Consider the following 13384-nt stretch of genomic DNA (forward strand, 5'->3'; position numbering starts at 1 on the left):
CAACTAAGATATAATTACCCCTTATTGGGGCAGAACAGCCCTATTGGGTTTATTTCATGGTTAACCCTTTTACTGCCAGCCATTTTGGTCAAAGCGGAACTTGTATTGCCAGACAGTTTTTGAACATTTTGCACTGTTTCACTTTAGGGGCCTTTCCTCGGGGGGACTTTTAGTTTACCAAGGAAAACAATATATCGTTTTTTTCAGAACAACCTAAGCTTTCAAAATATGGTAGAATTTTTGTGTAATTCCAATTCTGTAACAAGATATAGGCTTCTAAATGTCTAAAAATGCAAAAAAAATCAAATTTTCCATAATATAATCACACATACTAGAAACAAAAATTATTTTATGCACGAATATACAACTGATTTGGAAAGTCCCATGTCTCCTGAACGTGCCAATACCAAATATATATAGTTTTATGGAGATTTCTCACTTGTATAGGTCAAAACTCCCAGCAGTACACTACCAAATTCCCAAAGCACTGCTCCAAAAAAACTGCATACTTTGGATTTCAAGGCCAAAATTCCACTAACAGAAGGTTTATCCCAGAAAATTGTACATTTTTGGAAAGAACAGATTCTGGGGAATACAGAATAGGCACAACTGTCTGTCTACTCCAAACTATCAAGTTGCAATGCTTTCCTAAAGTTATTGGTTTTTATCAAAATTTGTGATTTTTTTTAAAAATCGCTTCAAAGCTTCTAGTCTATAGTATCTTATCTCCTACAGGTCATAAAGTAACCAAATAAAACACCCTAAATATGAATGCCTGGGGTCCACTGAACAGTTTGATGCCCAATATGTATAGGTTTACCTAAGTATGTGGCATGTAGGGGCCCCAATGTGAACATACCCCCATATGAACTGTCATTTCTGTCATTTCAGCTTCTGCAAAATCAACACATTTACATCATTATATGTGGGATGAAGCTAGTAAAAGTACGCTCACCCCAGAAAGTCATATATTTTTGGAAAGTACACATTCCCCCGAATCTAAAATGGGTACCCATGTCTTTCTACTCCAAAGTACCAAGCCGCACAGCTTTTCTAAAGTTAGCAATTTTGATGACATTTCCAAAAATCCCCTCAAAGCTTCCACTTTGAAGCATCTTATCTCCCACATAGCATTAGGTACCAAGATAAAACACCCTGAATTTGAACGCCAGGGGTCCACTGAACAGTTTGATGCCCAATATGTATAGGTTTACCTAAGTATGTGGCATGTAGGGGCCCCAATGTGAACATACCCCCATATGAAATGTCATTTCTGTCATTTCAGCTCCTGCAAAATCAACACATTTACATTATTATATGTGTGATAAAGCTACAAAAAAGTACGCTCACCCCAGAAAGTCATATATTTTTGGAAAGTACACATTCCCCCGAATCTAAAATGGGTACCCATGTCTTTCTACTCCAAAGTACCAAGCCGCACAGCTTTTCTAAAGTTAGCAATTTTGATGACATTTCCAAAAATCCCCTCAAAGCTTCCATTTTGAAGCATCTTATCTCCCACATAGCATTAGGTACCAAGATAAAACACCCTGAATTTGAACACCAGGGGTCCACTGAACAGTTTGATGCCCAATATGTATAGGTTTACCCAAGTATGTGGCATGTAGGGGCCCGAATGTGAACATACCCCCATATGAACTGTCATTTCTGTCATTTCAGCTCCTGCAAAATCAACACATTTACATCATTATATGTGGGATAAAGCTACAAAAAAGTACGCTCACCCCAGAAAGTCATATATTTTTGGAAAGTACACATTCCCCCGAATCTAAAATGGGTACCCATGTCTTTCTACTCCAAAGTACCAAGCCGCACAGCTTTTCTAAAGTTAGCAATTTTGATGACATTTCCAAAAATCCCCTCAAAGCTTCCACTTTGAAGCATCTTATCTCCCACATAGCATTAGGTACCAAGATAAAACACCCTGAATTTGAACACCAGGGGTCCACTGAACAGTTTGATGCCCAATATGTATAGGTTTACCCAAGTATGTGGCATGTAGGGGCCCGAATGTGAACATACCCCCATATATACTGTCATTTCTGTCATTTCAGCTCCTGCAAAATCAACACATTTACATCATTATATGTGAGATAAAGCTACAAAAAAGTACGCTCACCCCAGAAAGCCATATATTTTTGGAAAGTACACATTCCCCCGAATCTAAAATGGGTACCCATGTCTTTCTACTCCAAAGTACCAAGCCGCACAGCTTTTCTAAAGTTAGCAATTTTGATGACATTTCCAAAAATCCCCTCAAAGCTTCCATTTTGAAGCATCTTATCTCCCACACAGCATTAGGTACCAAGATAAAACACCCTGAATTTGAACGCCAGGGGTCCACTGAACAGTTTGATGCCCAATATGTATAGGTTTACCTAAGTATGTGGCATGTAGGGGCCCCAATGTGAACATACCCCCATATATACTGTCATTTCTGTCATTTCAGCTCCTGCAAAATCAACACATTTACATCATTATATGTGGGATAAAGCTACAAAAAAGTACGCTCACCCCAGAAAGTCATATATTTTTGGAAAGTACACATTCCCCCGAATCTAAAATGGGTACCCATGTCTTTCTACTCCAAAGTACCAAGCCGCACAGCTTTTCTAAAGTTAGCAATTTTGATGACATTTCCAAAAATCCCCTCAAAGCTTCCACTTTGCAGCATTTTATCTCCCACATAGCATTAGGTACCAAGATAAAACACCCTGAATTTGAACACCAGGGGTCCACTGAACAGTTTGATGCCCAATATGTATAGGTTTACCCAAGTATGTGGCATGTAGGGGCCCGAATGTGAACATACCCCCATATATACTGTCATTTCTGTCATTTCAGCTCCTGCAAAATCAACACATTTACATCATTATATGTGAGATAAAGCTACAAAAAAGTACGCTCACCCCAGAAAGCCATATATTTTTGGAAAGTACACATTCCCCCGAATCTAAAATGGGTACCCATGTCTTTCTACTCCAAAGTACCAAGCCGCACAGCTTTTCTAAAGTTAGCAATTTTGATGACATTTCCAAAAATCCCCTCAAAGCTTCCATTTTGAAGCATCTTATCTCCCACATAGCATTAGGTACCAAGATAAAACACCCTGAATTTGAACGCCAGGGGTCCACTGAACAGTTTGATGCCCAATATGTATAGGTTTACCTAAGTATGTGGCATGTAGGGGCCCCAATGTGAACATACCCCCATATATACTGTCATTTCTGTCATTTCAGCTCATGCAAAATCAACACATTTACATCATTATATGTGGGATAAAGCTACAAAAAAGTACGCTCACCCCAGAAAGTCATATATTTTTGGAAAGTACACATTCCCCCGAATCTAAAATGGGTACCCATGTCTTTCTACTCCAAAGTACCAAGCCGCACAGCTTTTCTAAAGTTAGCAATTTTGATGACATTTCCAAAAATCCCCTCAAAGCTTCCACTTTGCAGCATCTTATCTCCCACATAGTGTTAGGTACCAAGATAAAACACCCTAAATTTGAACGCCAGGGGTCCACTGAACAGTTTGATGCCCAATATGTATAGGTTTACCTAAGTATGTGGCATGTAGGGGCCCCAATGGGAACATACCCCCATATGATCTATCATTTCAGCTCCTGCAAAATCAACACATTTACATCCTTTATGTGGGATAATGCTACAAAAAAAGTACATTCACCCCAGAAAGCCATATATTTTTGGAAAATACACATCCCCCCGAATCTATAATGGGTAAATATTTCTTATTGCTACAAAGTACCAAGCTGTAAAGCTTTCCTAAGTTTGCAGATTTATATGACATTTTCGAAAATCGCATAAAAATGTTGCAATTTGCCGCATTTATCTCTCACAATTTCTTGATAAAGATCAGATAAAGACAAATCACCCCAAATAGGAACACCAGAGGCCTACTGAACAGTTTGATGCCCAATATGCATAGATATACCAAAGTCTGCGGTATGTACTGAACCCTAAATGAAAATAGCGCATAAGGATTTCTCGCCTGCCAGCTCAGCTTTTGCACACAGAGCCCCCTGTCAGTGTATTATGTGCCAAAACTTCCCCTAACCATACAGTGACCCCCACAAAACCATATATTTTTGGAAAGTACACATTCTGACAAATCCAACAAGGGTAAAGAGTCCTTTCTACACCAAAGTACCAATCTGCAGAGCTTTCCTAAAGTTATTGGTTTTTATGACATTTCAGAAAATCGCCTAAAAATGTTGCAATTTGCCGCATTTATCTCACACAATTTCTTGCGTACAAAGGCAAGTCACCCCAAATAGGAACACCAGAGGCCTACTGAACAGTTTGACGCCCAATATGCATAGATATACCAAAGTCTGCGGTATGTACTGAACCCTAAATGAAAATAGCGCATAAGGATTTCTCGCCTGCCAGCTCAGCTTTTGCACACAGAGCCCCCTGTCAGTGTATTATGTGCCAAAACTTCCCCTAACTATACAGAGACCCCCACAAAACCATATATTTTTGGAAAGTACACATTCTGACAAATCCAACAAAGGTAAAGAGTCCTTTCTACACCAAAGTACCAAGCCGCAAAGCTTTCCTAAAGTTATCAGTTTTTATGACATTTCAGAAAATCGCCTAAAAATGTTGCAATTTGCCGCATTTATCTCACACAATTTCTTGCGTACAAAGGCAAGTCACCCCAAATAGGAACACCAGAGGCCTACTGAACAGTTTGATGCCCAATATGCATAGATATACCAAAGTCTGCGGTATGTACTGAACCCTAAATGAAAATAGCGCATAAGGATTTCTCGCCTGCCAGCTCAGCTTTTGCACACAGAGCCCCCTGTCAGTGTATTATGTGCCAAAACTTCCCCTAACTATACAGATCCCCCACAAAACCATATATTTTTGGAAAGTACACATTCTGACATATCCAACAAGGGTAAAGAGTCCTTTCTACACCAAAGTACCAATCTGCAGAGCTTTCCTAAAGTTATTGGTTTTTATGACATTTCAGAAAATTGCCTAAAAATGTTGCAATTTGTCACATTTATCTCACACAATTTCTTGCGTACAAAGGCAAATCACCCCCAATAGGAACACCAGAGGCCTACTGAACAGTTTGATGCCCAATATGCATAGATATACCAAAGTCTGCGGTATGTACTGAACCCTAAATGAAAATAGCGCATAAGGATTTCTCGCCTGCCAGCTCAGCTTTTGCACACAGAGCCCCCTGTCAGTGTATTATGTGCCAAAACTTCCCCTAACTATAGAGATCCCCCACAAAACCATATATTTTTGGAAAGTACACATTCTGACAAATCCAACAAGGGTAAAGAGTCCTTTCTACACCAAAGTACCAATCTGCAGAGCTTTCCTAAAGTTATTGGTTTTTATGACATTTCAGAAAATTGCCTAAAAATGTTGCAATTTGTCGCATTTATCTCTCACAATTTCTTGCGTACAAAGTCAAGTCACCCCAAATAGGAACACCAGAGGCCTACTGAACAGTTTGATGCCCAATATGCATAGATATACCAAAGTCTGCAGTATGTACTGAACCCTAAATGAAAATAGCGCATAAGGATTTCTCGCCTGCCAGCTCAGCTTTTGCACACAGAGCCCCCTGTCAGTGTATTATGTGCCAAAACTTCCCCTAACTATACAGAGACCCCCACAAAACCATATATTTTTGGAAAGTACACATTCTGACAAATCCAACAAGGGTAAAGAGTCCTTTCTACACCAAAGTACCAAGCCGCAAAGCTTTCCTAAAGTTATCGGTTTTTATGAGATTTCAGAAAATCGCCTAAAAATGTTGCAATTTGCCGCATTTATCTCACACAATTTCTTGCGTACAAAGGCAAGTCACCCCAAATAGGAACACCAGAGGCCTACTGAACAGTTTGATGCCCAATATGCATAGATATACCAAAGTCTGCGGTATGTACTGAACCCAAAATGAAAATAGCGCATAAGGATTTCTCGCCTGCCAGCTCAGCTTTTGCACACAGAGCCCCCTGTCAGTGTATTATGTGCAGTAACCCCCCCTAACTATACAGTGACCCCCACAAAACCATATATTTTTGGAAAGTACACATTCTAATGAATTCAAAATAGGTAAAGTTATTTTTGTACACCAAAGTTACACCTGGCAAAGCTACGCTAAAAACAGATCAGGAATACTTATATAGGGATAAAATGTGATAAAACCACAAAAATTGTGCAAATCAGTGAAACAACAAAATAAGTTACATGACAGTGTAATTAGTGGCCAGAATATCTGATCCAATAGTTACGCTGTCAAAATAAACAGTTTTTAGGTAAAAGAAAATAAAACAAAGTGGTAAAATGAAAAAAAAAAAAAAAAAAAGCAAAACAAAAAAAACCAAAGTGTTTGTGTATACATGTGTGTACATGTGTAAAAGTTGTGTGATAGTGTGTAAGTGTGTATATGAGTGTAAATAAGTGTATAAAAGTGTGAAAAATGAAAAAAAAAAAAATAAAAAAAAAAAATAAAAAAATGCTAAAATGTGTGCTGTAAGTGTGTGTAAATGTATGTAAGTGTGTATAAATGTATGTAAATGTGTGTATAAGTGTGTAAATGCAATAAAAAAAAAAGTCCTTACCTGTTCCTGAAGACCGATCGCCTCCTTCGTCATTTGGGCCGGCGCTGGGGGAGAGGGAGGAAGCAGGAAGCAGCAGATGCGATGCGATCGCATCTGCTGCTTCCTGGAGGGTCCTGCGAGCGATCGGCTCGCAGGACCCTGATGACAGCCCCCCTGGCACATTGCCCAGGGGGGCTGTCATTGTTAGAAGCCCTCTGCAGCGGCGGCACATGCCGCCGCTGCAGAGGGCAGCGCTTAAACGCCAACGACGTATGAGACACGTCGTTGGCGTTTAAGCCCTTTTACTGCCAGCACGTATGCCATACGTGCTTGGCAGTAAAAGAGTTAAATGATTCCCTTTTCTCTGTAATAATAAAACAGTACCTGTACTTGATCCCAACTAAGATATAATTACCCCTTATTGGGGGCAGAACAGTCCTATTGGGTTTATTTCATGGTTAAATGATTCCCTTTTCTCTGTAATAATAAAACAGTACCTGTACTTGATCCCAACTAAGATATAATTACCCCTTATTGGGGCAGAACAGCCCTATTGGGTTTAATTACTGTTTAAATAATGTTTTTAGCAGACTTTAGGTAGGAGACTTGAATTACGGAAAGACCCCTTATCCATAAAACCCCAGGTCCCGAGCATTCTGGATAATGAGTCCAATACCTGTAAAATTCTATGGTTCCATCAGCTCTATTATCTCTACTATGGGTTTGTTTGCATAGCAACGTATGGCAGCAACTTATTTGCTCTGGAACTAAGGTCTGTAGGTCGGTGGAAAGACAAGCGGCTGACAGATTGTGTGCTGTGTGGCAGTTGAGTGACTTAGGCCCCAATGTACACATCCTACTCCCAACCCAACAATATCCGCCCAATGCTTCCTGGAACTCATATCAATGATCAAGCAAACCTAATATACTATGGAATATCCCATTATCTGCAACACAGTCATGAAATATGCCCCGTGGGATTGTGGGATTTAATCACAGTGACAGCCCCGCCCCCTTGAGAATACCCAACAGTAGGAAATAGGCAAAGCAAACCAGGCCTGGGCTGGGAATAAAAAAATTGGTTAAAGAGCCCCACACAGCACACAAACCCCCAATATCCCTATCCCTGTAATCTGTTCCTTCAGACAGTAGGAATAAATCCCATTTGTATATGCTGAAATCCAGCTGCAAAACAGTTTCCGGGCAGGGGAGGAGGGACTAAAACACTGATGTTACAAATTGTAACAACTTCCCCACAGCTTACAGACAGCATGCAGGGACTACATAACCCACAATGCATTGCACTGGAATGTTCCTTTCCTTATTGATATCACGTGGGCAGCAGGGGATTGTGGGATTGGGAGAATGCAGGCTGAGGGCAAACTGAGGACCGTTGGTAGGTTCTCCATTGGATATCAGTAGGAGTTACTTCAATTCAAGTTTAGTGATGGATCAATTCAAAGTCTTTGTGGTACGGCCCTTGGCAACCCTCGCTTCCAGTTTATGTACCTTACTATTACGACTAGGAATGATCTTTGTGATCTAACTGCTGATTGGTTGCTATGGGCAACATCACCGGTGATGGGGACTTTTTATGATTTTTTAGCCCCTGACTAAGACCCAATAAGTGGGTTGAAACATGTTGGGCTTAAGTATTTATTTGTTCTATGATTTTTTTGTGCTTAATAAACTTTTTTTTACCTTTACTAGTGGAGTGTGCAGTTACCTTGATTTATCTGAATACTCCTGGAGTAACTAAGAGGGTTGACTCCATGACCTAGCACCTCCATAGGGGCCAGTGGCATAACGAACAACAGATGTCAGACTTACAAGCCTATACCCACTAGGTTAAGACCATAATCCCTTTCTAGGCTGATGGCCCACAACCACCCCGCCCCCGTGGGCCATCAGCCTAGAAAGGGATTATGGTCTTAACCTAGTGGGTATAGGCTTGTAAGTCTGACATCTGCTGTAGGAAATAATGATGAATGGGCTGGCCCGAATCTTAATGGACCTGCAGATCTGGCAGGTTCGGGCTGATAAATGGGTCTGCAATTATTTACTAATTACCCTTTACATTGTGTGTATATCATATATGGGGGTGTGGGGGGCCCCTGTTGTGGAACCTGCACACCCCAGTCTGACCCTGTCACTCAATGGCATATTATTCTCTAAGCTTGAATGTCTTGAAAAGGCTTGCAATGGCAGTAGCCCACCTAGCCTTCTTCAGGGTTAACCAAGCAATGTGGTCCATCCTTCTTCACTTACTTTTCTCTGAATGGAAGGAAAAATGCATAAATTAGACAAGCAACCAATGAACGTATGGGTGTGGCCCTTAAACTGGTCATGGTTTATTAAAAAGTTTGCCACCACCCAATACACTTACCCATTACCCATTTTTGGGGTTTTAAAAATACAGCTGCCCCATATGATCACTATATAAAAAGAGAACCATACTCTAGCACAGTGGTTCTCGACCTTCCTAATGCCGCGACCCGTTAATACAGTTCCACATGTTGTGGTGACCCCCAATCATAAAATTATTCCTAAGACCATCGGAAATATGTGTTTTCCAATGGTCTTAGGCGACCCCTGTGATAGGGTCGTTCCACCCCCAAATGGGTTCCCGAGCCACAGGTTGAGAACCGCTGGTTTAGACTCTTATTCCCCTATAGATATTTCCAGAACACAGGAGAGCGGAGAAGTTGTGGGCGTCTTAAGTTTATTGAATGAACTCTAAGTACAAGGTTGATCCAGGGACTGGTCCCATTTCCCCATTGGAATCAGGAAGGAATTTTTTCCCCCTTTCTAAAGCAACTGGAAGATGGAGTGAAATGAGGTTTTCTATGCTTCGTCTGGATAAGAAGTACAGGTAAGGTGGCATCTAAAGGGGTCAATTGTTTTGATGGACATATATGTTTAGGTGGCATCTAAAGGGGTCAATTGTTTTGATGGACATGTATGTTTAGGTGGCATCTAAAGGGGTCAATTGTTTTGATGGACATGTATGTTTAGGTGGCATCTAAAGGGGTCAGTTGTTTTGATGGACATGTATGTTTAGGTGGCATCTAAAGGGGTCAATTGTTTTGATGGACATGTATGTTTAGGTGGCATCTAAAGGGGTCAGTTGTTTTGATGGACATGTATGTTTAGGTGGCATCTAAAGGGGTCAATTGTTTTGATGGACATGTATGTTTTTTTATCATTCTCTACAACCTATAAAAAAGTAAATGAAATTTAAAAAGAATAATTGGAATTTGTATGTGCTGCTCATCTTATTCCCAGTTTGCTACCTGATATTTTTGATGGTTTAAAGGAGAACTAAAACTCAGCAAAGAATTAGTCTAGACAAGTTACATCATATGCTTTGGTCTTCGGTTTGAGTCCTAGTGGAACGCACGGCCATTTTTATTTTTTCACAGTAAGTAAGCAGCGCAGGAGCCGGTGGCTGGGGGCGGAGCAGGGAGTGGTGGTGGAACATTGAGTTGGGTACCCAGTGGGCCCCGGGGATCCCAGTCCGACTCTGCTGCCCAGAGTTGGACTGGGGTGGCAGGACACTGTAAAAAACACCTAGTGGGCCAACCCAGGACTGCTCCCGATGGACATTGTGGGCACTCCTCTGGCTCTTCACAGCCACAAGCAGGGTCGGACTGGGCCGCTGGGACACAGGGAAAAATCTAGGTGGGCCCCGGTGGCCCAGACCCGACCCTTGCCGGCGCTTCCCCTGCCCGACCGTTCCTCCCCTGATAGTTAAACTTACGCACGCTCAGGGGAGGACGTCAGGCGGGATGGGGTTAGGGGACGCGGCCGGAGGAGGACCCCCGGTGGGCCCTGCACCCCTCAGTCCGACCCTGGCCACAAGTTAAGGGTAAGGAAAAAGGTAAAAGGCACCACCTTGCCGAGGAAGGTTGCTGGGAGGAGGCCCTTGAAGTTGCAGCCCCGGTGGACCCTGGACCCCACAGTCCAATGCTGGTACCCCCTGTAAGTAGCCAGTTAGGGAACAGTTAGGGGGCACACCTATGCACCAACCCCCTCCCACCATGGTAAATGAGCCCTAACGACTAAAACGATTCAATAAACGTATTTCAAAAGTATTTCCCAATATCTTAAAAATCCCTAGAAAACCTAATCTAGGAAGTGCTCTGTTCTTTCCTTTTGTGCGTGGCACTCTCCCCCCTTCCAACCGCGCCCTACAATATCCGCCAATCAGTAATAAGTTGAGTAATAGGTGCAGCATATAATGGGTGCAGCGTATAATGGGTGCAGTGTATAACCGACACTTGATATATGGGCCCAGAGTTTGTTTATCTTGCTTGGAAAATGCGGAAAGTTCAAGTGTATTTCTTTTGTGTTTATATCTGAGTCAACAGGAATGCTGACAAGCGAAACGCGCAAGCTGACATTCTAGATAGGCTTCTATTGTGCTTATGCTTTCATATTAGTTCCAATTCCGTGGCAACATGTCACATGTTATGATTTAATGACACAACCCAGTTTAGTATTTCTTTCTGCCTTTGTAGCGTTGCCTGTTTTGACCGTTTTGATTGAAATGCGTTGGGTAAAATATTTCCATGGACTTCTGATGCCTGAGTGGCCTGCGTACCCTAGGTATTTGTGCCATATTCCCAGTAGTGATGTGAAGGCCGGCCCACAGCCCATGGGACACGAGGGTTTACCCGCGGAATGGGCAGATTCAAGCCGACAGTGCAACATCAAGTTGAGGGTGGGTGCTGGTCAGTCTTCTGCCCCCCTCCCCGCCCGCAACCTAACTGAGCCCCACTTCCTGGGCTGAGTAAACCAGAGCGCCCACTGACACCAGGGCCCACTAGGGGTTTTCCTGGTATCCCTTTGTGCCTCAAGATGATTCTGAAACCCATAAAAGTCTCAACACCTCATATATATAAATGTATGCCTTGGAACTCACTGTCTAGGAGTCACATTTGACTCTGCTCTCTCATTCATTCCCCACATTCTCTCTAAATCCTGTTGGTTTTACCTCAAAAACATCGCTCTCATTCGACCCTTCCTCACTCACGAGACTGACAAAATTCTCATTGACTCCCCTCTACGTCATTTCTAGTTTCGACTACTGTAACTCACTGGCTCTGTGAGCTTCCCTTGTCTAAACTGACCCCACTCCATTATGAACAGTGCCGCTGCACTCATACACCTCTCCTTCCGCTCCCCAAGTGCTGCCCCTCTCTGCCTGTCGTGTATAAGATTCAATTTAAGGTTCTTCACTCACCTACAAAGCACTCACAGGTGCCGCACCCCTTTCTATACCCACCCTAATCCCCAAGTGCACCCCCAGACGTAACCTTTGCTCTATACACAACCTCCTTCTCTCCTCCTCACTCATCACCTCCTATCACTCTCGCACCCATCCTGGAATCCTCTCTGCCCCATCCCATTAGACACTCTCAGAGTTTCCAGCCTTTTAAACGGTCTCTTAAAAACTCACCTTTTCATTCAAGCCTATAACCTAAACCCTCAGCAACTTGATAACCAACTGAGCGCCCCTACTCCGTGCTCACTCACTCACTAAGCACTGGTGCCACCTCTTACTCTGCTTTACAAACCAACATGAACTCTCCTGCCCCACTGGTTACCCTCACCTTATGTCTCAACTGCTCTCCCCCTTAGAATGTAAGCCCTTGCGAACAGTACCCCTGCTGATGCTCCTGTTAGGAGGAACCCGCACCGGCCCGGGGGTCGATGTGAATGAGCCACCCTCTTCCTTCTTCTTGGCGCTGTGATTGTGGAGGGGAGTACCCCCTGTACATAACTGAGGATGGATCTGGGGTTTCTTTTAGCCCCTTTAGACCTTTGTTGAGTTCCAAGTCTTTAGCTGCACCTTATGGGAGCTACAACTTTGGAAACACATCTTGCCCTTCTATATCATCCTGTTTCTCTGAAATGCCATTGGTGGGCCCAAGGTAGATGCCTTGACTAGCCCTTGGCTAAAGATAGATGGAGCTTCAAGCATGGGTGCTCTGGATAGGCAGAATACTGTTAGCAGGGCTATCATCCGTAATGATGGGTCCCCATACTACCAAGTCTACTGTGCCCTCCTCCTTGAGCCCCCCAATTATTAGCCATCGTCACCTGGGTGGTAGGCCCTTCCAACAAGTAAAATGGAGCCCTAATTAAAAAAAGCTCCATGTCCATTCCCCAATTATTTCAAAACTGCATTTTGATCCAACAAGATCAAGCCTACTCCATAAGACCCACCCCTTCTCTATATTGGAGGCTACCTCTGCTATGCAGACCAAGACTGCGGTACCTCCTCTCCCCCCTGACAACTTGTGATAGGAGATTAGCACTCCTGGGGTTCAGCCCATTAAATGCCCTTGAGTGTATGGCTAAAACCTTATAGCCCCCCCAAGATCCCCCTTTAGATAAAGGTTTTTCGTAAATGTTCCCAATGACAATTCACGCCGATACACAAATTAAGGCAACTTTATTCAAAATGGTTCAATGACATACAAAAGTTGAATATACCCAAGAAATACAATATGTCTTCTTTCGAAATGGAATATTTATAGAAAAGCCAAGATATAAAAGAAAAAAGAGCGGAAAAAACAGGCACCAAGGCTGGAGAAAAGACAAGTGGGCGGAGAAATTAGTGGAATAAAACAAAAGGGGAGGAACCAGCGCCCCATGACGTATGCTTTGTGCCACTCAATGGTCAATTTATAGCAAATCAGCCCCTTACTAACGACAACAATGGCCATCGGGAGTCAGGCAGACAGGGCGGCCCCA

Source organism: Xenopus tropicalis, chromosome 3 (genome assembly GCF_000004195.4).
Source record: "Xenopus tropicalis strain Nigerian chromosome 3, UCB_Xtro_10.0, whole genome shotgun sequence".
Taxonomy (NCBI): Eukaryota; Metazoa; Chordata; class Amphibia; order Anura; family Pipidae; genus Xenopus; species Xenopus tropicalis.